A 27,608-nucleotide genomic window follows, 5' to 3' on the forward strand; every position below is an offset into this window, starting at 1 on the left:
CAGAAAGGTGAGCACAAAATTATTTTGAGAAATTCCACTTTATTTGCTTTTAATCTTGGTAAAGCTTTTAATCTACTCCCACTACATATTAGGGAATTGAATGATCGTCAATTTCATAATACCATTATTAAACTTTTAAAAGCTCAAAGTTTCTACGACATTTCTGAGTTTGCCAATTTCGATATCAAACATTAATTTGATAAAGAAATGCCTAATGATAATAATTGATACTTTTTTTCCCCAACAGTTACAATTATTTTTTCCCTTTTCCATACTTTTTCTAATTTTTGTTCTAAATTATTTTAACATTTTTCTACTTTAAGTATTGTATCATTATAATTACTTTCACATTATATATTTATTTTTTGATACTGCTCTTAATTATTATTTTCCAGATATGGGACTCAAATAAAAATTGCATAACGGATATTTAAGGGATTTTTTTTATAAGAAGAATCTCAAGATCTACAAGCCTTAATTAAACTATCTGAATTTTATAAGATTTTTTTAACTTCCCGAAGGAGAAGTTTATATTTTCAGCAAAAAATCCGATTCGCTAATTTTATGTTTTCTCGACGTTTCAAGCCATTCTGAATCGAATGAGACCAAATTTGGAAAAAGTATGTGTGTGTGTGTATGTGTGTGTGTGTGTGTGTGTGTGTGTGTATGTGAACAGATTTTTTGCCGTAAATCGACGTTTTCTCAAAAATGACTGGACCGATTTTAAAAATTTAAAAGCCATTCGATGTATCTCGATGAGGACTATCGTCTCTGAGTTTTGTGCGGCGATCGGCCGGGCCGTTTCGTTGTAAATTGCAGAAAAGTGAAAAATTTTTCGCCCACGTTTTAGCCCGCAATTCTAAATCGATTCTGAAAATTCAAAAACCATTCGATAGATATTGGTTGGGAATCGTGCTGATTAGTTTTTGGTAAAGATCGGCCGAGCCGATTTTTTTTAAAAAAAAAAAATTCGACGATTTTTATGATTTTTTTTTGACGGTAGATACCATAGTTTTCTAGGTCATACTAAAATATTACGGCCCAACGACAACTCGTTTAAAAATTGGTATAGTTTTTTTGACAATTGTCAAAATTAGACTTTTGATCGACGTTTTCTCAAAAGCGCCTGAACCGATTTCAGAAATTTAAAAGCCATTTGATGTATTTCGGTGAGGACTATCGTTTGTCAGTTTTGTGCGACGATCTGCCAAGCCGTTTCTTTGCAATTTAAAAAAAAGTGTTAAACTTTTCGTCCATATTTAAGCTCATCCTACCGAACCGATTTTAAAAAATCAAAAACTGTTCGAAAGATATTAGCTGGGAATGGTACTGATTAATTTTAGGTGAAAATCTACCGAGCCGTTTTCTTGTAATGAACTGTTGAAAAAAAAATTTAAGCCGATTTTCATGGAACTTTTTTTGGCGATATACATCATGGTCTTATAGAACTTACTGTAATATTACGGCATTACGACAAGTAGTTTAATTTTAAAAATTCGTCAAACTTTACTAAAATTATTATCGTTTTTTAAAGTAGGATTGATGAAGTATATTATTTACACTTTTTTTGATTAAGTCAATTATTTACACATATCGGGAAGTTCATGTAACTTGCCTCAAGGCTAAATACCAAACCAACTAGTTTCTTGAAGTTATTGTATTAGATAATACTAATGTTAGGCTTAATATTGTTTAATAGTTGTATTTTACTGTAATTAATTCAATTAAGATAATTTATTTTCTGAAATTATTAAATTTAATCATGTATCCGTAATATAAATAAATAAATAATATAAATAAATAAAGTTGACTTCCTAATATAAGATAATTTCCTCAGTATAAGTTTGTGTGTTTTCCTATTTTTTCTCTAAATCAATTAATTTCCAAGTGGAATTTTCCTGCGTAGAAAGCCATTAGAAAATTATGACCGTCGGCGAGAAATAAATGATTAAAACTAATTTAAAATTCAATTTTCATCGAGGCAGAAAATTGATTAATAATCCGTCTAATGAATGTGTTATTCGCGCTTATCTCTTCCGACGGACGAACAGACGGACGGACATGGATATAGACAAAGGCAGGGGTTTGAAACCTTTTGAGAGAAAAGACAATTGGTATTAATTATTAGGAATAAACTCGTAACAATAAGATAACAGTTGTTGAGAATTATTATGTACACCTAAGTCTGTTTTTACACGGTCTTTTTGTACACGGTTTTGATATAACACGGTTTGAAAATTGAATATTTTTAACTTTTTTACACGATTTTATTCCATTTAGCACGATTTGAAATTTTATGTACTTAAATTTTTTTGTCAAATTTGATTTTTGCGAAGTATGTTCATATCACAAAAAAGTGTTTATGAAAGAAAAAAGTCTGAAACCATCGATAGTATCGATAGTTTGCAAACACTAGCTCAAAGATTTAAGTGAATTCCCCTTTAGCGCGTACAAACAATTTTTACTGGTCAAAGCAAATATGAACAGCACTCATTTAGGGGAATTATTATTAAAATAAACATGAATTAATTCTTGTTCTTGAAAATTCTTGTTTTTCACTAATTTTAATAGGTTTTAGAGAGTAGGACAAATCACCCATTTTTGTATAAGATCAATGTCTTTTTTACACTTTTTTTTTTACACGGCTTCTTCTGGAACCAATCTCCGTGTAAAAACAGACTTAGGTGTATTTATTATAATATTTTATGTTGTCAAATCTTCATTAAGATAATTTAGTAATTTTAATTTTGTAAGTTAGTACCTGGACAAAATTGTTTGTCATATTTTTGTGTAATGTTATATATTGTAATTCAAATGTCCCGCCATTATTATTAGTGATGTTGGCAATAGTGTTCCCCTACTATAACTATGTATCCGCCATCTTATATTTATGTTTATATTAAAATTATGTAAAATATCTCTCTTGCTACTGAAACGCGATACAAGTAACATATAAAATAAACTGAATAATTTAAAAAAAAAACATTTTTATTTTACCAGTACCAAATCCAGCATTTATATAATATAAAACTTTTATTAATCGACTAATATATATAAAACTTTTATTAATCGACCCTTATTCGTACAATAAGGGTCAAAAATCAGGTAAAATGAATTATTATTGAGCGAGAAGATAAAAAAAGTGTTTGTTTTTACCTATCAAAAAGAGATTTAATATCTCACACAGTGTATCAAAACCAACTCGTGTTGCCACATCACTCCCCTTTTAGAGCTGACGCTAAAAGTCAGTTTTGGGTCAATTGTATCATGACAATAATATATTGTCAACCTTTTTTTAAGACAACAGATCATTGCAATTGTAGAAATTTATTTATTAGAATTGAACTTGTAACATTGTATCAACTGATGTTGCCACATCACTCCCCTCTCATTAAAATCCCAGACTTAGATAAAATGATTTTTTTTTAACGGATAAAGACTGTAGTTTGCAACCTTTTAAGACAACAGATCATTGTAATTGTAGAAATTTCAATATTATAAATTGAACTCGTAACAGTGTTTCAAAACCAACTGGTGTTGCCACATCACTCCCCTTTTAGAGCTGACGCTAAAAGTCAGTTTTGGGTCAATTGTATCATGACAATAATATATTGTCAACCTTTTTTAAAGACAACAGATCATTGCAATTGTAGAAATTTATTTATTAGAATTGAACTCGTAACATTGTATCAAAACCAACTGATGTTGCCACATCACTCCCCTTTCATCAAAATCCCAGACTTGGATAAAATGAATTTTTTAGTCGACATAGACTGGAGTTTGCAACCTTTCAAGATAAAAGATAATTGGTATTGTAGAAATTTATTAGAAATGAACTCGCAACATTGTTTCAAAACCAACTCGAGTTGCCACATTACTCCCCTTTCATTGTTGTCAATAAAAATCGGTTTTGGGGATAGAAAACAAAATACATAACATATTGCCATGATACGTCGATCTTTACAGATGACCAGATTTTAATACATTTTTAATTTTTTTTTAAGTTTCATCAAAATCCCAGACTTAGATGAAATAAATCTTTTAACGACGTCGCGAGTTTGTGATGAGGAATTTATTTTTTAATTGAAAATTAGCGCGAGTTTTTTTTCTCTGATGTAGTTGCCAGGGTATATATGTATGTATATATATATATATATATATATATATATATATATATATATATATATATATATATAATGTATATGGTGACTCTTATAAATCATAATTAGATTTCCAAGTCGGATAATTTAGCCGCCTTTGCCAATTTTTCAAGGATTTCCAAGGCGAGCGTCTGACGCACACAGAATGCAAAAAAAAAATCTCGAGACATTTTTAACTATGATGAATTATTATCGAGATGAAATGAAAAAATTTCATGTCGCTAAGGAATTTTATAAGCAACCGATTGATTTCGAATATTATTTATAAGTTTGGATTAATTTACTGTACTATTTTATAAAAAATATATTAGTTTTATACCGAATTTTGACCACATTTTATAATAACTTACACGATTTGAAAACAATTTGCAAGTATGTAAAAATTTGCTATAATTTCTAAGTTTATATGAAACATTAATATTTTTTTTATATATTGGCTCTTGACATACATCAAAAGGCCAGATGCCATTCATACAAATTGTTTAATACAAATTCTTATTAAATAATTAATGTATAAGTAAATACATATAAGCATTCATATATACAATATAAGGATATTTATACATATATATTTACGGTTATAAGCCATTGCATATAATTTAAACATTATAAAATTTTATACGAATTTATAAGCATTTGTATGATTTTACGTATTGACATATACATTTGTTCATGTTAAGAATTTTTTAAGCATTTTGTCAAATTTTTTAAGATTTTATGTGACTATAAGTGTTTACAGTTCATTACAATTTTGAAGAATTGTTATGTATAATTTTATTATAATCTATAAACCTTTACAGTATTTCATTACAAATTATAAGTATTTGTATAAATTCATTAGATTTTATAATGTTAATTTATACAATTTGAAAAGTCCATTTACTTTTCTTAAATATTCTATGAAAATTTTCTCATTCTATTAGAATTTATTAGCTATTTCTACGTTATTAATTTTATAAGCATTTATCTGGCCTAATTTTGCATAATTTATACGCAGCTTTCTGAGCTCTAACTAATTTTCTTAACATTATAAATCGACAGAAAATAACTGTAAATAAATTAATAAATAGAAAAAAATATTTTTTCATATACATTTCAATGTATTTTTATAGAAAAATTTGTTTCGAGACACGAGAGATTCGTAGAACGAATGTAGTTATAAATGTGTATGTGTATTTATTATTATGCTGTATAAAGATGTGTGTGTGTGCGGATACAAATTAAGGTGGATGATTTTGGGAGCACGGATCAACCGATTCCAATGATTCAAAAAATCATTCGTTTTCTATTGATAGAGAGATGTGCTGATTAGTTTTTTGGCAAAGGCAGGTCTAGCTGTTCCCAAGATACGGGGCAAAAAGTGCCAAAAATGGTAAATCAGTTTTTAAGAGAACGGAGCGTCCGATTTCTATAATTCAAAAAACATTTTACTTGTATTGACAAGATGAACAATTGATCAAATTTTCATGAAGGCAGGTCTAGCGGTTTCAGAGGTCCAATGAAAAAAGTAACAAAAAATGCTCTTTAGCGATCAAAAATGATCATTAGACATAGGCACAACAAATTATTAGATATTTTAAAGAAATTTTGATGATAAGTACAAATTTTGTTCACATTCCTACGGGTTCCGTTTCAAAATTTATAATATTCAAACATCACTCATACAGTTTGAACAAATGTCCTGGATTTTTAACAATATGGATCAACTTGAATAAGGTTCAAAATTTAAAAAAAAATCAAATTTTACAAAGAAGTTAGGGGATCGCTCGTAGATAAGTGACTAGAATAACTGAACCTGAATTAGAAGTTCCGTAGCGGGCAGCTTGTTGTCAAGCAGTAGGGACAGAAGATTTTCATTCAGAAATATATATATATATATATATATATATATATATATATATATATATAGCAGTATGTTTCAAAATGAAAGCAGAATTAATAAAAAAATGTCATATGACAGAAATTGTTATAATAAAAATCATCACATAGAGATGGTACATTGTTTAGGATGACATCTGTAGAACCAACTAGTATTATTAGAACCGACTTAGTAGTATTTAAGTGCGGTGTTAAATCAAATTAGCACAACAGCTTATAGGACTGTTCTGATTGCTGTTTGAAATAATAAATAAAAAATAATATTAGAATTTTTAAAAAATATTCAAAATTCTTAATAAATTTCGAAGTTCTCAAAAACTGATATTTTCAAAATTTTCAAAAAAAATCCAATTTTCTAAAAAAGTTTTCAAAAATTTCAGAATTAAAAAAAAATTCTATAATTTTCAAAATATTTGGAAATTCTCAATAAAATCTATTTTTTTCAAGATTTTAAAAAAATGATAAAGGTTTCAAAATATTTCATTTCCAGCAATTTGCCTGAATGCAAGATGCCATGCACGTAAATAGTTCGTAATAGTGTTATATATTACAAAGTTAGTGTTCTATGAATTATTTACATCACACATTTGATTCATTTTATATCATCAGATGTGTAGTTTATTAGTGTTCGACGGATGGGTGCCTGTTTCGGTTGCTTTACATGCGTTCGTTATGTTATATGTGGTGTTCGTGTATTAGTCGGTGAGAGAGGGACAAGGCCAAGGTCAGAATCGCACAGCTGGCTCACGACTGACGACTGCCGACTCCCGACTTCGACTCTTTTGCTTTTTGCTTTTTTGCTATATGGTCGCACCCAAGGTCAATATTAATGCATAGATACACACCTATAAAACACACTCGACTAATATCTGAAACACACCGAACACACCCATAAATCTCTATGGATACACATTTCTCCTATCATAATTTAATCGAGAGTTCTAGAAAGAGAATAGTAGAACGCCGTTTTTAGTTTTAGTTTTTTCAACTTCCCGAAGAAGTTTGTATTTGCCATAAAATCGTTTATTAATCACGTGATCATGTTTTTTTTTAAATTTTGGACCCCCTTTTCTCACCATACATTACGTGAATTTTTAGTTACGAGAAGAAACTGTGAAATTTTTGTCATTTTTTAACACTCATCTAATATCTGAAACACTGAACACACACCCTTATGGGTGTAGGAGAAATGTGTATCCATAGAGATTTATATCTCTATGGATACACATTTCTCCTACCATAATTTAATCGAGAGTTCTAGAAAGAGAATAGTAGAACGCCGTTTTTAGTTTTAGTTTTTTCAACTTCCCGAAGAAGTTTGTTTTTGTCATAAAATCGTCCATTAATCACGTGATCGATTTTTTAAAAAAAATTGGGCCCCCTTCCCCTTGATGATAAAGGTGATATTTAAAATTACCCTCTTCCACCACCAAACATTACGTGTAAATTTATTTATTTATTTATTTATTTAAATATATAGCCCACAGATTTCTCCAAGAGGACTCAAAAATACAATTATTTTACATAATGAATAACAATTAAAATATATATAAAAATTACAATATATAGTTATTAACATAAAATGCTTAACATAAAATTACATATAATGCAGAATGTAACAATATTATTTATGAACAGAATAATATAAAATAATGAAATATTTGAAAAGAAAATAAAAAGGTTAACTTGTACAGATGGAGATTATTTGATTAGGTGAAGTGTTGTGAATATATATTTCATTATTAATTAAGTTAAAGTTAGAGGACATAAGTAAAATTGGCGAATTTAAGAGAGAATTAGATTTAGGGGTAGTATAATTTAGTTACGAGAAGGAATTGTAGAGTTTTTTACTTTTTTTAACACTCGTCTAATGTCTAAAACACCCAAGGCACCCATAAATCTCTAAGTATATATATATTAGGGTGGACCTTAATATGGACATTTTTGAATTTCCTTGCTCCCAAGGACTCAAATGGTTTCAAATTGATAGAAAACAATTCTCTGAAAGTTTTAGCTCTTAATATTAACATTTAGACAGAGAGCAATTCAATCAAAGTTTTGATTACAAGAATAAGGAAATTAAGAAATTACATTAGAACGCCTAACTAACCGAAAGAAATATTGTTATTTTTTAATTTAATTGAAAATTAAAGTTTAGAAGGGAATTACAAAGCGTAGAAAAAAACACACACTGAATGGTGTTTCCAAGAAAAATCGGCACCTAAATTTGACACTAATCTGAGCCTATATAAAGTTTCAGGTTTAATACCAATTTTTAACTTCCCGTAGGGTAGTAATTTTAATTCTGTGAAAACTATTGAAAAATGTGAAAATGCCACCAAGCTAAGCACAGTATAAGTGAAATTGTCGCACAGAATTATTTGCAAATGCTTTAGTTTAGACTGTGACTATACGGGAGCACTTTTTCAATTTTGTGTAACTATTTTGGGCAACTATTTTTTTGGAATTGAATTCGAAATGAAATGGCGATTGTTAATGTTCTGGAGATAAATTGATTAATTTATTTATGATTTACATTTGATTTGCTCAGATATAACAATAAGATAGTAAAAATAATAAAAGTTAAAGTATATGTAATAATATATTTGAAAACGTTTAAAATTTCTGGAGTATTTCATTACGGTACGGAAAGTTCCAGCAATTTGCCTTAAGGCACGAAGCCATACACCACTAGTTTTACTTATTTTGACATTCGTCTAATATCTAAAACACCCAAGGCACCCATAAATCTCTATGTGTGCATACACATTTCTCCTATTTAATTATTTACAAGATATTAATTACAAGAATAAGGAAATTAAGGAATCACAGGATAGTTTTACAACGCCTAACTAACCGAAAAAAATATTGATAGTTTTAATTTAACCGAAAATTAAAGTTTAAAAGGGAATTGCAGAGCGTAGGGTATAATAACATATAATAATGGATGGTCAAAAACATTGCCCAAAACTACAAAAATAAAATTGATGGACACCCCAATGAGGTCGGAGCAAGTCTATATAATGTCACGTATCAAAAAAGGCTGAAGAGAACGGAGTTATCAGAATTGACACATTGGTTGCATATCTTCATTGTTCTTCATTACATTCCTTTATTGTTTTTATTTATTTAGACTGGATAGTTATAGATATGAGTTTATTTAGCATTAGTTATTTGAGTACTTATATAGTAATCAGCAAATAGTAACAGCATATATTCACACTAGAAAGAATTACCATTGGGTAATCTTTCTAAATAAACCATACATTATAACATACCAATTACTAAATGTCTTCACTAAGACAGATTATAATTTGAATGGTAAATAAAAAAAATGATAATGGATGGTGTCCTAAATAAAACCGGTACCTAAATTTGTCACTAATCGGAGCCTATATAAAGTTTCAAATTTAATACCAATTTTTATAACAAAAATTATTATTCTACTTAGATCTATAAATTCCACTCTCTGCCCTCCCCTGTAACAAATCGCCCGTCCGACGTTGTCAATCAAAATAAAACGCATACGGCGGTCCCTACATTTCAATTCGCCGGCGGCCTGCAGACTGCTACCAAATTGGCAACCCCGTAAATTATGATTTGCAAGAGCAAAACGAGGGACGAAGAACAATGAAATCTACTTGAACTAGGGCAAATTATAAAATTTATTTTTATCAAATTATTTGTCATGTAGTCAAAAATAAAATGCTTCCTTCAAAATATACTAATTTATTTTAATGTTGCTTGTTTGGCGATCTATAATAGACAAAAGAATTTATTCCACTTAGTTTTTAGCATTAAAATGACGGATATATCAGATTGTGGGAGATCACTAATAATAATGGCGGGACATTTGAATTACAAATGTATATATAACATTACACTTTTTCAACAAATCAAACCACTATGTATTTTAATTAATTTTCGAAAACTTGTGTCATTTTTGAAAGTGGTCTTAGATATGCTATTGATTAAAAATAATAAACAAAATTAAACACAAGAACCGAAAAATAGTCATAGTTTCACCAAAGTTCTCTTGAAAGCTCATGGTTTTTAAATTGCAAAGGAGTTTGTTTTTGAAGGTTAAATTTTACCACAAAAACTCTTCCTTCATCTAAAATATTGTACTCTTCCATACTACACCTAAATCTGTTTTTACACGGTAGATTGGTTCCAGAAGAAGCCGTGTAAAAAAAAACGTGTAAAAAAAGACATTGATCTTATACAAAAATGGGTGATTTGTTCCTAATCTCTAAAACCTATTAAAATTAGTGAAAAACAAGAATTTTCAGGGTATTCCCCTAAATTAGTGCTATTCACATTTGCTTTGACCAGTAAACATTGTTTGTACGCGCTAAAGGGGAATTCACCTAAATCTTTAAGCTAGTGTTCGCAAACTATCGATACTATCGATGGTTTCAGACTTTTTTCTTTCATAAATACTTTTTTGTGATATGAAATACTTCGCAAAAATTAAATTTGACAAAAAAAATTTAAGTACATAAAATTTCAAATCGTGCTAAATGGAATAAAATCGCGTAAAAAAATTAAAAATACTCAATTTTCAAACCGTGTTATATCAAAACCGTGTACAAAAAGACCGTGTAAAAACAGACTTAGGTGTATATATGCGAGTGTGCCCTCATTGTGTCCGTTAATAAAAGTGACTCATGTTCCTCCATTTAATCATAATGTTTAAACAAAAAGCCATAAAATATTTATAAAACAAACAAAATGACGATGCGATTGGACGATTTTAAAATCGCTGGTATTTCTAAGCATATTATTATTATTGAATGCATGGGAATAAATTATACACATTCTCTATTACACACATTCATATAATATATAAATAATATAATATTTAAACAAATTGTCACTTAAGACACTTAATAGCTGCAAATTAGTCTTATTTAAATTTTAAATTATTATCTGTGAATATGACAAAGCCTGAGCATTATATATCGATTATCTATCCATTTATCGATATCGACATATGTATGTAATGTGTATACATACATGTGTGTACGTATGCTAAGTGCAAAAATTTAAATAAACATTAATTTATGCAAAAATAACCTTCGTTTGTTCGCTAATTGGAGGCGAAAAAAGCGCAGTGACTAATATTGCTCATTTAAATAATTATATAAATACATACATACATACATACATAAATACACACACATCCATTTTTTCAGAGGTATGCCAAAATGTTCAGAAACCTTCAAAACGTCGAGAAATGCAAAAATTTTCATTTTCGATTTTCGGCATATTACTATTATATTACTACCCTACGGGAAGTTAACTAGTGGTGCATAGGATTGTGCCTTAAAGCAAATTGCTGGAACTTCCCGTACTAAAAACTAAATTATTAAAATAGATGTGTGTGTATGCGTGTATGTGAAATAAGAGTGTCCGATGTGTGGACAGGGTCGTGATGTCGAGTCCCTGCTCTAGATAACCTGATATCATGCAGTAGTGATATCATTTCTCACTTGAAAATATATTTAATTGAAAATAAGCCTTTTTCAGGCACTGTGGTATGAAATGGCATTGAAAATAAAAAATCTTTCCCTAAGAACAGTACTACTACCCATTATTATTATTATTGTATACAAAGAAGCCGCGTTAAGCCTATTTTCTAAAATGGGACTAAAAACGTGTCTTAAGCGAGATTCTATCAAATCGTTATAAAATGTTTAAAAAAGGCGCATCGGTTTTGAGGAAATGTCGACAAAAGATTCATTCGAAGTTTTCATTGTTTTCTACAATACACAGATAAAAAAGTTTGATGGTTTTGCATCAAGAACGTGTCTTCATTCAGAGCAAGTACATGCTTATTTTTCCTAAAAGTTTTCAAATTTTAGAATTTCATATATAATGTATTAGCTTTTATAATTATCAGTACACCTTTTTATATATAAAAATGAATCTCGGTATTATGTTAGGTATGGTAAGGCTCTAAAACGGCTGAACCGATTTGGCCAGTTTTAATCTTGAAATTTTTTTTGCAAATCCAGAGGTTGTGAGAAAAGTGAGATATCATTTCAAAACCGCGTAGAAACTTTACATTTTTAATTTGAAAATTTTTGTAGAAGCGTAATTTAAATGAAACAATGAACGGCGGCTCATACGTCAAATGTCAAATGTTTTTGGTAGATTAATATTATTTAATTGTAGTGAGTAGTTCAATATTAAACGAGTTGCAGGTGTTATTAAAAACTCAAAATATCAACTTTTTTGAAATGTTAATAAGAAAATGCACTTTTTGGCGTTGTAGCACTCTTTTTTTGCAAATCATATTTTTCTCAAACTCGGTGGTTTGAAAAATCTCATTTGTATAATTTTATACTCAATGGTATTTATAAAGCATTTTCTGGAGTATCATTTTTTTATGTTATTTAAATAGAATTCAAATTATAAATAATATGGAATTAAATTATAAAATATTGAAAAAGTAGACTTTGGGGTATATTGTTTTTATAATTCCTCATTGACTATAGCATTCAAACAACGCATCCTTGCACATTTAAAATAAAGAATATAGAAATTGTTTAGAAATATCTTACTTATTGTTAGCAAAATGTTTCTTTCTTGTCAAAGGAAATTTTTAAGATTTAATTAACGATAAAACTATAGTAATATTGTATAAATCAATGGCAAAAATTACAAAAAAACACTTATCATTGTTTGACATTGAAAACATTTGAACTGTCATCTGGTGGAAATGTCAATTCATTGAAATTTGAATTTAGCTGGAATTATGAGCCTAGATAATATTAGAATATAATATTCAAGAAAAATGTAATGTCTACATTATTATTGCCGAAAAGCAGCCGAGATGTGCCAGAAATTAAAATAATACAAGATACAGTCAACAGTATGGCAGATGAAAATATATAATTCAGTTTAATAAATAACGGGGTTGCCGGGTCAGCTAGTATATATATATATATAATTATATGTATAAAATCAAATATCTGTATGTGTGCAAATTTTAAACCGGTTTTCGAGATTAGTTCTCGTCAAGGTCAACATTTTCTACCGCAATTCTTCTTCTGTCTTAGACAAAAACCTGCCATCAAATCTAATGATCGAAATATAAATTTATCATCTTTTTCTAGTCCATTAGCCATCAATAAATCATTTTAAACAATTTAATAATCCATTTCAGAAATTTCTCTATCATCTTTTACTCTAATTCCTCTCTGTTGAAGGATTTTCTCTTTGACTAGAACTAGATTTCTAAAACTTGTTTAAACAATATAAATATGCATATGGACGCAGGTTTTATTGTTTAAACAAATTACCTACATAAAAGTTGATAGAGTAAGAGGAACGTGTCATGAATATTCATAGAAACTCTTTTAGTTAGTACCTTCTTAGATAAAGAATTGAATTTGTACAATACATATTACAAATAATAATATAATGCAAATTAGAATTGTGATAATAATAATAATGAATTTGCATTAATATTAACTTTAAGATCTGTTGATTTTTATTGCCACTTTATTCAGGTTAAATGTTAATTATATAAAAGAAATTATGTACAAGATTCATATTAATATCTATGTTTAATAATTAATTGGTTGGATATTTTAATAAAAAACTACTATTTTCACATACACCATGGTAATTTTATTAATTTTTTTTTACCATACACTATTTCTTATGACTGACATGGCCATAAGTAAATATTTAAAAGAGGGTTTCTAAACCTAATTATTTTTTTCTTCCATTTTTATCTAATAAGTAAATGTTTTTGTCAATAACATTAAAAAAAATATTCGTTGTTATAAAAATGTACCACAAAACAATAAAATACATTTTACAACATTTAATTAAAATTAACCCTTTCCGACAAAATACATACAAATTGTGAAATGCCAGAGTGGAAAGGGTTAAAATGCATTCAGTGCATTCAAAAAAATATCTTCAGGATTAAAATATTCTAATTTAACAAAACATAAATATCATACCTTCCAAAAAATATATCTTTGATAAATACAACAAAACAAAAATAATAAAATAAAATTTAAATTTGTGTACGTTTCGACACCACTTTTGTGCCATCATTCGATAGTAGATTTCGAACAACAAATCTAAAGAAAATTTTATTTATATATATATATATATATATATATACTCGTATATATATATATATATATATATAAATATATATGTATATAACTTATTTAAATAATTATTTCTAGCCAAATAGTCGAGATAAAAAAATAATTAATAATTTAACTGTTTGCCATGTACGTTTCGACACTGTATGTGTGTCAAACAGCAATTTAACAAGTGCAATAAGAAAAAATACACAAGTTTACAAAAATTAAACAATTACTAAATATTAGGATAAATTTGATATTATTAATATTAATATAAAAATCACATAAAATTATCTCATTGTATTATAAAGATAAAAGAAGGAAACATTTGAAAGAAAATATAATATAAAAATAATTATATATTTATATATTATAAAAATGAACTTGATATATATATATATATATATATATATATATATATTTCATTGATACAAACAGTTTATAAACGAACTACGTAATATATTTGATTATTCATCCCTTGCAATCTACACGCGCATTGATATTTTTCCTGGCATATTATAAAAATGAGCTTTTTGTACTGAAAATAAGAAAAAATTTAGGGAAATACACGAAAAATGTGATTATTCTAGGAATTCTATATAAAAACACCATAAAAATTTATAAAAATCTATGGAAAATATGAAAAACATATAAAAATATGTGCCAAAAGTAAGGAAAAATTTAGGAAAATATATGAAAAATGTAATTTTTCTAGGAATTCTATGTAAAAACGCCATAAATATAAAAAAATCTTCGAACAATATAAAAAATAAAAAAAAATCTTTGGAAAATATAAAAAACATAAAAATATGTACCAAAAATGAACTCTCTCTAGGAAAAACATATAAAAACACATAAAAAATAGTAAAAAAATAAAAATTATACCAAAAATTGGCTTTGTTTAAAAAAATACCAATATATAAAAATGAGATTTTTTTCTAGAAAAAAATTGTAAAAATACTATGTGTTAATTTTATGTTTTTCTTTCTTATATGTATCAAATTATTTTTGTTATAACCTTTTCTGATTTTCTGATTTTCAAGAAAAAAAATTTAAGAAAAAAATTTTTCAAGGTCAGACATAAACATCTAAAAGATATGTAAAGTATATGACAAAATTAATTAAAAAAAGATACAAAATTTTAAAAAGTAGTAATTATAACTTCCTCAAAATCGTTACTTATATATTTTTGGTATAATCTTTTGTAATTTTCTAATTTTCAAGAAAAAAAAATCATTTTTTTTTCAAGGTCAGACAAAAACATCTAAAATATATCAAGTATATAAAAATAAATTTAAAAATGTACAAAATTTTAAAAAGTAGTATATATAAATACCTCTAAAACGTTACTTATATTTATATTTAATCAACAATTTTTTTAAAAAAAAAAAAAAAATTATTGTATTGTTTATTAAATATTCTAGTAAATGTAACTTTGTAAACTTGCATAATTAACTTCCCGAAGGAGAAGTTTGTTTTCATAAAAAATCCGACTCGCTAATTTTATGTTTTCCCGACGTTTCAAGCCATTCTGAATCGAATGAGACCAACATTTGGAAAAAGTATGTGTGTATGTATGTGAACAGATTTTTTATTAGAACTTGCCGAATGATGACACACATACAGCATCGAAACGTACATGATAAATGTAATTGGGTGCAAATAACCATGTTTCAAGGTCAAACAAAAAAAAATCTTGTATATAAAAATCATTAATTATATATGTGGATATATAAGTAGTTACAACTAATCAGCAATTTTATATAAATATTGTTCAAATGGTATTGATAACATTAACAAATTTAATCATGTTTAAATAACATCCTACAGATTAAATTCTTGTCCAAGAATTTGCTCAAAGACATTTGCAAAATTATCGACGTGTTCTTTGTGCAAAAATTACGGTAGGTCAGGTATATAATCCCATGGGTATAATATATATATATATATATATATATATATATATATATATATATATATATATATATATATATATATACATATATATATATAAAGCGAGAGGTTTTTCTTCAGATGGTGAAATAATATGATAAAAATTGTTTCTTGGGCATTAATTAAAACATTTTGCATTAAAACTGTTTTTTTAATTATTGGATGGATGCCCAAGAAACAATTTTTATCATATATATATATATATATACATAAAAGTACATATTATATATATATATATATATATATATATATATAATAAAATTGTTTCTTGGGCATCCATCCAGTAATTAAAAAACAGTTTTAATGAAAAATGTTTTTATTTATAGAGAACATACGTTTCGGGTCTGGATTTGACCCATATATATATATATATTAAAAAAAATAGTTGCCTAATTTACACAAAATTGAAAAAGTGCTCCCGTATAGTCACAGTCTAAACGCGTTTGCAAATAATTCTGTGCAACATCTTCACTTATGCTGTGCTTAGCTTGGCGGCATTTTCACATTTTTCAATAGTTTTTTTTTTACAAAATTGGAAAAGTGCTCCAGTACGTAAACAGTCTAAACGCACTTGGGTAAATATTTGCACAAGAGTGGTGCTTAGACTGTGCTTAGCCTGGGTCATTTTTTGAATTTTTAATCCAAAATTACAAAAATATTTTTTGAAAAAAAAATAGAAAAAAAATTTTTTTTTCAAAAACAATTATTTTGTTGAAACACAAAGATAGTTCTTTGAATCATTTAAATCGGACGCTTAGTTCTCTCAAAAACTGCCATTTTTTGTACATTTCGCTCTGTATCTCCGAAACCGCTGGCCCTACCTTTTCCAAAAACTAATAATCACTTTTCCTCGTCATTACGAACTGAATGTTTTTTGGATCATACAAATCGGATGATCCGTTCTCTCAAAAATTCGATTTCTATTTTCTGCACTCTTTGCTCAATATCTCCGTAACGGCTGGACCTGCCTTTGCCAAAAACTAATCAGCACATCGATTTTTGAGAGAATGGAGTACTCGATTTGAATGATTCAAGAAGCATTTTACTTGCAATGACAAAATGAATAATTGATCAAATTTTTGGCATTTTGGCTAATTGGCAAATTTGCAAAATTATCGACGTGTTCTTTGTGCAAAATTTACGGTAGGTCAGGTATATAATCCCATATATACTTAATATATATATATATATATATATATAGTAAGTGTGTATATATATATAGTATGAAAGTATATAACTTACCCTTTACGTCTATAATCCTCTGAGATCAATACACACGTACTTTCAGTTAAAAAAAAATCCTCACCAAGTCCGTTTGAATTTCCAAAACGTTTTAAACAAAAAAACACAGCCAAAAACTTACACAATATCAAAACTCTCCGCAAACACTCCCGTATAAAAATCACACCGAAAAATACAAATTTCAATATCACAATTTACCCAAAATTTTCAAAAAAAAAACTTTCGACTCCAACAAAAATGGCCGCTCGACGATAATCGTCTCCTGTCAAAACTAATCTTAAAAATCACAGTCGTTTGTAAAACTAAGTAATAAACAAATTTGAGATCTTTTCGCGCGTTCTGTTCTAAATTTTTTTTATCAATCTGTCCTTTATTAAAATAAATGTAAGGATTTTTGAAATAAAACTTAAAATCCTCCGTCCTTCTTCTCGATCTTTCTCTCTCGTTCCCGACACGTCCGCTCTGCGCGACAGACGACGCGCTACTGTCGCTTTGACATTCGCGAAGCCGGCACGGAGCGATCAGCTGGGCCGAGGCGAGGCGGACGAGGCCGAACAGCGACGGAAAGATACGAATGAGAGACGAACGAGGACGGAAAATGTAAAGGATGATTATGTGTGCAGAAAGAAAGTTGATGGAAATTGTGATTTTGTTGGGAAAAATGTGGAAGTTAAATGAAAATTAGGTTAAATAGAAATATGAATTGTGAAATATGAAGGTTTTCAATACTTTTTAAGATTATAAATTATATTCTTTGGTTAGATTACTCATTCATTTGTAATATTTTCTGCACATTTGACTCACATAGACAAATTTTGCAACTACAACTTTATTACTACATAATTCAATTTATAACTTTATATCATACTATGTATATAAGATGAACTATCCTATTTAAATCTTTTATTGACTTCCCGTAGGGTAGTTATAGTAATGAGCCGAAAATCGAAATTGAAATTTTTTACATTTCTTGACGTTTTGAAGGTTTCTGAACATTTTACTGGCATACCTCAGAAACTAAATGGATGTGTGTGTGCGTATGTATGGATACAATTTTCCAGTAACGTTTTCGGGCGCACGGATAAACCGATTTGAATGGTTTAAAAAACATTCGATTCCTATTAACAGGGAGATGTGCTGATTAGTTTTTGGTAGAGGCAGGTCCAGCAGGTACGGAGATAACGAGCAAAGAGTGCATAAAATATAAATCGAGTTTTTGAGAGATCCAAAAAACATTCAGTTCGTAATGACGGAAAAGTAGTTATTAGTTTTTGGCAAAGGTAGGCCCAGCGGTTTCGGAGATACAAAGCTAAATGTTAAAAATATGGCAGTTTTTGGGAGAACTAAACGTCCGGTTTAAATGATTCAAAGAATTTTCTGCTTGTTTCAACAAAATAATTGCTTTTAGAAAAAAAATGTTTGTTTCTAATTTTTTTTTTTCAAAAAATATTTTTGTAATTTGGATTAAAGATTCAAAAAATGACCCAGGCTAAGCACAGTCTAAGCGCCACTCTGGTACAAATGTTTACCCAAGTGCGTTCACAGACTGTTTGTGGACTTTTGCGATTTTGTGAAAACTATTGAAAAATGTGAAAATGTCGCCAAGCTAAGCACAGTATAAGTAAAAATGTCGCACAGAATTTGCAAATGCGTATAGACTGTGACTATGCGGGAACACTTTTTCAATTTTGTGTAACTATTTTTTTTTTTGAAATTGAATTCGAAATTAAATGACGATTGTTAATGTTCTGGAGATGAATTGATTGATTTATGATTTACATTTGATTTGCTCAAATATAACAAACAAGATAGCAAAAATAATAAAAGTTACAGTATTTGTAATAATATATTTGAAAACGTTTAGAATTTCTCGAATATTTCATTACGGTACGGGAAGTTCGAGCAATTAAGATGCCATACACTACTAGTTTATTTTTAAAGGTCGTCTCCGTGCCGAACTGACAGTAATAAAAGATGGCGGAAGAATTGGTATCTTCTTATATATAAAAATAAAGCTTTCGATAGAATGATTCGCTAAAACTCGAAAACGGCTAAACCGATTTGGCCAGTCCTAGTCTTGAAAAATTCGTGCTAATCAGTAGGTTGTCGGAAAGGTGAGATATTATTTCAAAGATCGCGTAGAAACTTTACATTTTTAATTTGAACATTTTTGTAGAAGCGTAATTTGAATAAAACAATGGACGGTGGCTAATACGTCAAATGTCAAACGTTTTTGACACACGATGTTCAATCACGTTTAATAGAGTGTTTTACGTGAATATTATTTAATTATGAATAAATTCTAGTAACATTTTTCCAATTTAATTTTCCAGAATTTATCGAAAAATAGATAGTAATATATGAAGGTCCGGGGTTGAAAAGGTCCACCACTGATGTGTCAAAAACCAGTAAAGTTTAGCATTGTTTAACAACAATATTTGAAAGTAGAGGGAAAAAGATGTATAACCAGTTATAACCTTGATTCTCATGACCCTGCTATCGGGAGATAAACGGTAATCTTTGAAAATACATAATAATAAAATGTAAAAAAATAAATATAAAAATGTAATTATTTTGTAAAATACCTTTAAAATTAAAATAAGACATTAAACCCTTTTGCCACCTGCCCGTTTCAAGTTACCCCGCCTATAGGGTAAAAAGGTCTAGATAACAAATTTTTGAAAGACAGAAAAAAAGCACATTTCTACAATGATTAAGTAGAAGGCAGTTTACTGAACGTAGTCAGATAATTGTTCGTTTGATATGTGTTATTTATTGTGATATAATTGTTATAGATTTCACAATATAGTTTATATTTGCAGAAAGTCAAATTGGAGCTTTGTGCCTCGCCCTGCTCTACATATATACTTTTTATTAAATTTACTTTAATTCATCAAATGTTACTTGAAACTTTTCAAAAAGCAGGTCAAAGAACAAATACTTAATTCATTTTCTATCTCTCCTCGCAGAAATTTGAAATTTAGTATAAGCTCAGTAGTATTATTTACAATTATACACAAAATCCAGAATCCAAACAGAATCTGAAAAACTTCAAACGTAATCAATAAGTCGGAAAGACCGAAAAAGACTTGGATTGGATTATATCATGTTTTTTATAGAAAGTGTATAAAACTTTCAGTTTGATTGTATTGACAAATATACACAAACTAATTGGATTTATTGTTTTTATAATACTTAATTGTATATGGCATTCAAACAAAACAACACATCCTTATACACTTTAGGTATTAATATTTTTGAGTCTCCAGAAATTGTTTAGAATATACCTTACTTAGCAAAACAACGTTTGTCGGGTCAGCTAGTATATATATATATATATATATATATATATAATGTGTGTGTATGTATGTCTTATTGTAATTGGGCTAATTAAATGCATTCGCGTGTTCCGTTCAGTTGGCAAAGAAAAAAAAGAAAAGCAAGAAAAAAAGTGAAAATACTAATTGCATGTTTTTCAACTAAACTGTTCGTGTTCGCCTCAATCGTTTTCCACACATACATTGTATTATAATGCGAATCTGATAAGAGGGAAAAAATCTAATTCGGAATCCTGGAAATTATTAAAACTGCATTAAAATTGACCGGTAGGAAAAAAAAACATTGTTAATTACTACATATTAAACTAGTGGTGTATAGCATCGTACCTTAAGGCAAATTGCTGGATCTTCCCGTACCATTTTGAAATATTTCCAGAACATTAACAACCGTCATTTCATTTCATTTTTTCCATTTTTTCTGGCAGTATGTGTGTGTTCTTAAAAATGTTCAGAAACCTTCAAAATGTCGAGAAATGCAAAAACTTTCATTTTTGATTTTCGGCCCATTACAATAACTATCCTACGGGAAGTTAATAATAATTTTGTAAGGACAAGGATACTGTATGAACAAATATTTTCTTACAGCCTAAAAAGAAATAGTTGGGTTTAACATTTTCTTGTAACAGTTTTGCATAAGAGTTTGAAATGTAGAAACGAATTTTCAGTAGCCAGTAACTTGAAATGTATTTGCTTTTTTGAAAAAAATGATTAAACATTTTTTCCCCATAATTAGTTATTCTATCGATATCCGACGTTATTTTGAAAACAAATAAAACCACTGAGAATGGGTGTCATCCAACCGTGGAGTCTAAATTATTTTCACCATTGGACTCAAAAATGCAAATCATTTGCAATATAAGAATTCTAATAAACAATAAAGAAAATACTTGTATCATATTTAGAGTGTTTCGCGAAAAACCGCCTAAAACGCCATCAACCTGAAACGAGGGCTAGATCCAGGTTGATATTGATTAAGATATATTGGTAAAGCAAAAATTCAATATTATTGTTTATAAATTTAGTTTAATTTTGCTAAACATTTATATATTTTTTATTCATTGATTGTGGATTTTAAACTAAGATCAAATAAATCACTAAGCTTAGATGAGAAATGTCGAATATCACAAATTGTAGATTGTGAACAGCACTTTCAATTTTAATTGTATCAAAATCGTGTAGCATTACATGTATATATATATATATATATATGTATTTATATATATATGTATATATATATATATATATATATATATATTAGGGTGGTCCTTAAAATAGTCATTTTCGAATTTCCTTGCTCCCAGGGGCTCAAATGGTTCCAAATTGATAAAAAACAATTCTCTGAAAGTTTTAGCTCTTAATATTAACGTTTAGATAGAGCGCAATTCAATCAAAGTTTGTATGGAAAGAGCATGGAAAATTTTTTGAAAATTAAAAAAAAATGTTTTAAGTATAACTTAGCGATAAATGAATGAGTTTTATTCATTCATTTGTTTGCTAAATTACATTAAAAAACACTTTTAAAATTTTTGAAAAAAATTTTATGCTATTTCCATACAAAACTTTGATTGAATTGCGCTCCATCTAAACGTTAATATTAAGAGCTAAAATTTTCAGAGAATTGTTTTTTATCAATTTGGAACCATTTCAGCCCCTGGGAGCAAGGAAATTCGAAAATGACCATTTTAAGGACCACCCTAATATATATATATATATTTATATATATATGTATATATATACATATACATTAATTCTATCAATTACATCACAATTAAAATTGATTGCAATTTCAAGTTCAATTCGAGGCTTTGTCGATGAGAATCGTGTGGGCCGAATAGTTTTGCATGATATTATATATATATATATATATATATATATATATATACATATATAAATATATATATTTATATATTTAACAAAAAGTTTTTTCAGGCACCTATCCAATTAATGACAGAAAGTGATGATAGGTTTATTTTTTGCTTAACTGAATTTGCATTCTCTAGTCTAAAGAAAAGCCAAATCAAGACTCGAAACTTTTGCAAAATTTATTAAGAAAAATTTAAAACCGTTTGGAAATTGAAAGTATTATTAGTAAAAGTAACATAAATTATTTTATTAAAAACACATTAACTAACTATCAAATTAAAATAAGTAGTGAAGGACAAAAATGGAGTATACTAAATAGCAAACTGAATCTCGACATCATATAGAAAAAGTGTTTCTCGATTTATTTATTTAGGTTTATTTTTTGCTTAACTGAATTTGCAAAGTTTGTAGAAGAGTCAAATCAAGACTCGAAACTTTTCAAAATTTATTAAAAAAAATTCAATTCAAATTTGAATTAGTAAAAGTAATATAAAATGACTCTATTAACAATACGATCAAATAAAAATGAATAGTAGAAGATAAAAAAGTGACTCTATGACGAGCTAACTAAATCTTTGCATGATAAAGAAAATTATAATTATTCCATTTGTTTGCAATTTGTTATTTTATATTTTGTTTCATACATTTTTTATGATCCCACTAAAGAAGAGGCAAAGCAAGATTCGAAACGTTTGCAAAATTCATAAACAAAATTTCAAAAGCGGTTTTGTTCTAAATTAGAATTATTAAAGGGTCGGCCATATAACTTTTTTTTATTGGTAGCAATTTAGAATTTTTGATAGCCATTAAAAAACTAGACAGCCATTTCAATGCAATTATTTTCGATTATTAACCAGAAGGATTACACTTTCAAATAGAAAAGATTTAAATTGAGAAAATATTCAGTAGTTTATGTATAGCATTTTCAAAAAAAAAAAAAGTTATCTGATGGATAAAAAAGGCTTACACTATCACATTACATTAAATAGTAGATCATACTTATTTAAATGTACAGTTTAGCTCATAGAAATTATTTTTATATTTCTGATTGCTAAAATAAGAGTGAAATAAAAAAAAATTAAATAGTAGATGAAAAGCAACAATTAATTTCAAAGAAAGGGCTCGATCGATCTTTACCGAAAACTAATCAGCATTCCTAATACATATTCTTAAGATTTGATAATTTTATAATTTGAGATTTCAAAATCAGTTCAGCACGTTTGGCGACAACGTGGTCATTTTTTACATTTTTCTTCTAACTCACATATATAAGTACTTTTGTTAATTTTGGTCTCAAACGTTTCAGAATGACGTTGAAAAGTAGATAAAACATCAAATTAGCAAAAACAAATTAGCATTTCTCTGAACTAGAATCGTAAATGAACTGAATATACTTTAATCAATAAAGTAACTTGTAAATTATATAATGTGTTGTTTATTTAGCAATTGTGTGAATTTCTGTACTTCATATATATATATATATACATATATATATATATATGTACTTTATCATATATATATATATCACTTTTTGCAATCACCGCAATTATTCATAATCGCGCAATGTGGAGCAAATCCATTTATGCACTAGAACTTATCTCTGCAATAAACCACTTTTAATATGTACTCATTATATATATATATATATATATATATATACATATATTCTATTTATTATTAATATAATTACATGGCATAAAATCCGCTTATCGCGATTTATAATGAAACGTTCCTACTGACGGATAAAACGGTTCATTGTTAATAATATACCGGTTGCCGATGATGCCAATTTGCTGTGGTGTTGCCAGATGATGTATTGGGTCATTATATATATATATATATATATATATAATATATATATATATATAATCTAAATCTAATTCTCTCTTAAATTCGTCTATTTTACTTATGTCCTCTAACTTTAACTTAATTAATAAATAGATTTTCACAACACTTCACCTAATAATCAAATAATCTCCATCTGCACAAGTTAACCTTTTTATTTTTTTTTCAAATATCTCATTATTTTATCATATTCTGTTTATAAATAATATTGTTACTTTCTACATTATATATGTAATTTTATGTTAAGCATTTTATGTTAATAACTATATATTGTAATTTTGTATATATTTTAATTGTTATTCATTATGTAAAATAATTGTATTTTGAGTCCTCTTGGAAGAAATCTGTGGGCTATATATTTAAAATAAATAAATAAACTAGTGGGGTGGGTGGCATCGTGCCTTAAGGCAAATTGCTGAAACTTCCCGTACCGTAACGAAATGTTCGAGGAATATTGAATGTTTTCAAATAGATTATTATAAAAATTGTAACATTGTCTAATATTTAAAAGAATTATATAAACTGAATTGCAGAGTTGAAATTATTTGTTCAAAGTATATTAAAAATATAGTCAGAATTAAAAATAAAATCTAAATTATTATTTTCGATAAACAAAAAATTAAAAAAAAAAAAAAAATTGAAACAATTTTTTTTTTCCAGAATCAATTATTTTGTTAAGACAAGCAGAAAGTTCTTTGTATCAATTGAATCTGATGCTTAGTTCTCTCAAAAACTGCCATTTTTTGTACATTTAGCTCTGTATCTCCGAAATGGCTGGGCCTACCTTTGCGAAAAACTAGTAACCCCTTCTCCCAATCATTAATAATTGAATGCTTTTTAGATCATTCAAATCGGATGCTCCGTTCTCTCAAAAACTCGATTTCTATTTTCTGCACTCTTTGCTCGTTATCTCCGTACCTGCTGGACCTGCCTCTACCAAAAACTAATCAGCACATCTCCTTAGCAATAGGAATCGAATGTTTTTTAAACCATTCAAATCGGTTGATCCGTACACCCACACACACACACACACACACACACACACATCCATTTTTTGTGAGGTATGCCAAAATGTTCAGAAACCTTCAAAACGTCAAGAAATGTAAAAATTTTCAATTCCGATTTTCGGCCCATTACAATAACTTACCCTACTGGAAGTTGATAAATATATAACATTTTGAGTTTTATCGATTAGATTTTAATTTTGTTAAGGAATCGCCGACGAACGATCAAGTTTGTGTTGGTGTTAAACGATTCAAGATAACATGAAGCATAAAATTAGCAAATCGGATTTTCTGGCAAAAATATAAACTTTTTTTCGGGAAGTTAATTTCTCAAAGCTATGAAAACTTTTCTTTACATAACCCCATCCACTCCATCATCCTACGCCTGCACTTTTGTACTGTACTGTATAAATTACAAAGTTTGATCTCGATAACCTCGCTTAGCAGTCCAAGAGGTTAATTTAATCATTATTATTATTGTTCTAAGTATTATTATTATTGATTTTTATAAATTTGTCAGTAAAGGGGCCGCCAATGGCCTGTGGCCTATGGCCTATGGCTACTTCGACTGGTCTAATTATTAGACGGAAAACTTGTTCTGGTTTTGTATGTATAATTTGTTCCATGTCACTCGGCATCAATCAGTTGTTGCCGTCCATCATAATTATATTAATAATCACGTTATGAATACAATGGTAATGATAATAGGTGAGCATAATAAGAGCAACATTTCAAAAGAAACGTAATTTGTTAATTAGGTATTTGATTTGTCACAAATTAACCTTTGATGTTGTCGATTATCATAACCTCCAATTTCAAGTATTTGGGAAGCATCCTTATGACCCAAGTTAAATAATTTACTCATGAGCGAGTCTAATATCGACCTGGGTGACAGAAATATGACCTAATGTCACAAAAATGAGTAGAAGATGTTAATACTGCTAACAAGCAATTGCAAACTGAATATTCATATTAGAAGAAAAAGGTGAGTCTACTAGGAGCAAATTACATGCCAAACTAGCTGTAAGTGGAATTCTGTCTTGAGGCAATTATGGCATCGTGCCTTAAGGCAAATTGCTGGAATTTCCCGTACCGTAACGAAATGTTCGTGGAATACTGAATGTTTTCAAATAGATCATTATGAATATTGTAACATTGTCTAATATTTATAAGAATTATATAAAATGAATTGCAGGGTAGAAATTATTTGTAAAGTATATTAGAACTATAGTCAGAATTAAAAATAAAATCTAAAATATTTTCGATATACAAGAAACTAAAAAAAAAAAAAAAAAAAAATTGGAGCAAAAATTTTTTTTCCCAAAATCAATTATTTTGTTAAGACAAGCAGAAAGTTCTTTGGATCATTAAAATCGGACGCTTAGTTCTCTCCAAAATTGCCATTTTTTACATATTTTTCTCCGTATCATCAAAATGGCTGGGCCTGCCTTTGCCAAAAACTAATAAACTTTTCTCCCAATCATTACTAATTGAATGTTTTTTTAGATCATTCAAATCGGATACTCCGTTCTCTCAAAAATTCGATTTCTATTTTCTGCACTCTTTGCTCCGTATCTCCGAAACGGCTGGACCTGCCTTTGCCAAAAACTAATCAGCTCTTTTCCCTATCAATAGGAATCGAATGCTTTTTGAACCATTCAAATCGGTTAATCCATACGCCTGAAAACGTGGACGAAAAATTGTATCCATACATACATACACACACACACACATCCATTTTTTCTGAGGTATGCCAAAACGTTCAGAAACCTTCAAAACGTCGAGAAATGTAAAAATTTTCAATTCCGATTTTCGGCCCATTACAATAACTTACCCTAAGGGAAGTTAACAAGAGGACGAAAAGTACTCTACTGACGAGCAAAATGTATGTCGCAATTTGAGGAACGAAAGAATTTTATTAAGGAGCAAATAAAATGGCAACCAAGATAAGGACTCTACTGACAAGCAAACTAAATATCAATATTAAAAAAAAGTGATCTTATTAAGGGGAAAACTAAACATGAATCTGGAAAACAAGAAAAGGACTCTAAAAACTAAACATGAATCTGGAAAACAAGAAAAGGACTCTACTGACGAGCGAACTGAGTTTGACTCGAGAAGAAAGAGAAATGTACTTGGAAGCAAATTAAATACTGACCTAGGAAATCATAATAGGTCTCTACTGACCATTAAATTAATCTAAGCACG

General features: G+C 28.3%; 2 protein-coding genes across 3 annotated transcripts in view; both read right to left on the minus strand.

The window, feature by feature from the left end:
- The window catches only part of LOC113365890 (transcription factor mef2A-like), a 73,108-nt gene that overhangs the window by 33,458 nt on the left and 12,042 nt on the right, over positions 1 to 27,608 (minus strand). The window contains exon 1 of one of the 2 annotated variants that reach the window (XM_026607430.1): positions 17,351 to 17,734. The exons of the other annotated variant lie outside the window; for it this stretch is intronic. The gene's annotated coding sequence lies outside the window, so the exon portion shown is untranslated. Of the gene's footprint in view, positions 1 to 17,350; positions 17,735 to 27,608 lie in introns of those variants that run through there. 2 annotated transcript variants of the gene reach the window in all.
- The window catches only part of LOC113367774, a 126,833-nt gene that overhangs the window by 12,755 nt on the left and 86,470 nt on the right, over positions 1 to 27,608 (minus strand). The window lies entirely within an intron of this gene.

This window comes from Ctenocephalides felis, unplaced genomic scaffold (assembly GCF_003426905.1).
Source record: "Ctenocephalides felis isolate EL2017-DRISC unplaced genomic scaffold, ASM342690v1 CF-g0.4_SCAFFOLD_01170, whole genome shotgun sequence".
Taxonomy (NCBI): domain Eukaryota; kingdom Metazoa; phylum Arthropoda; class Insecta; order Siphonaptera; family Pulicidae; genus Ctenocephalides; species Ctenocephalides felis.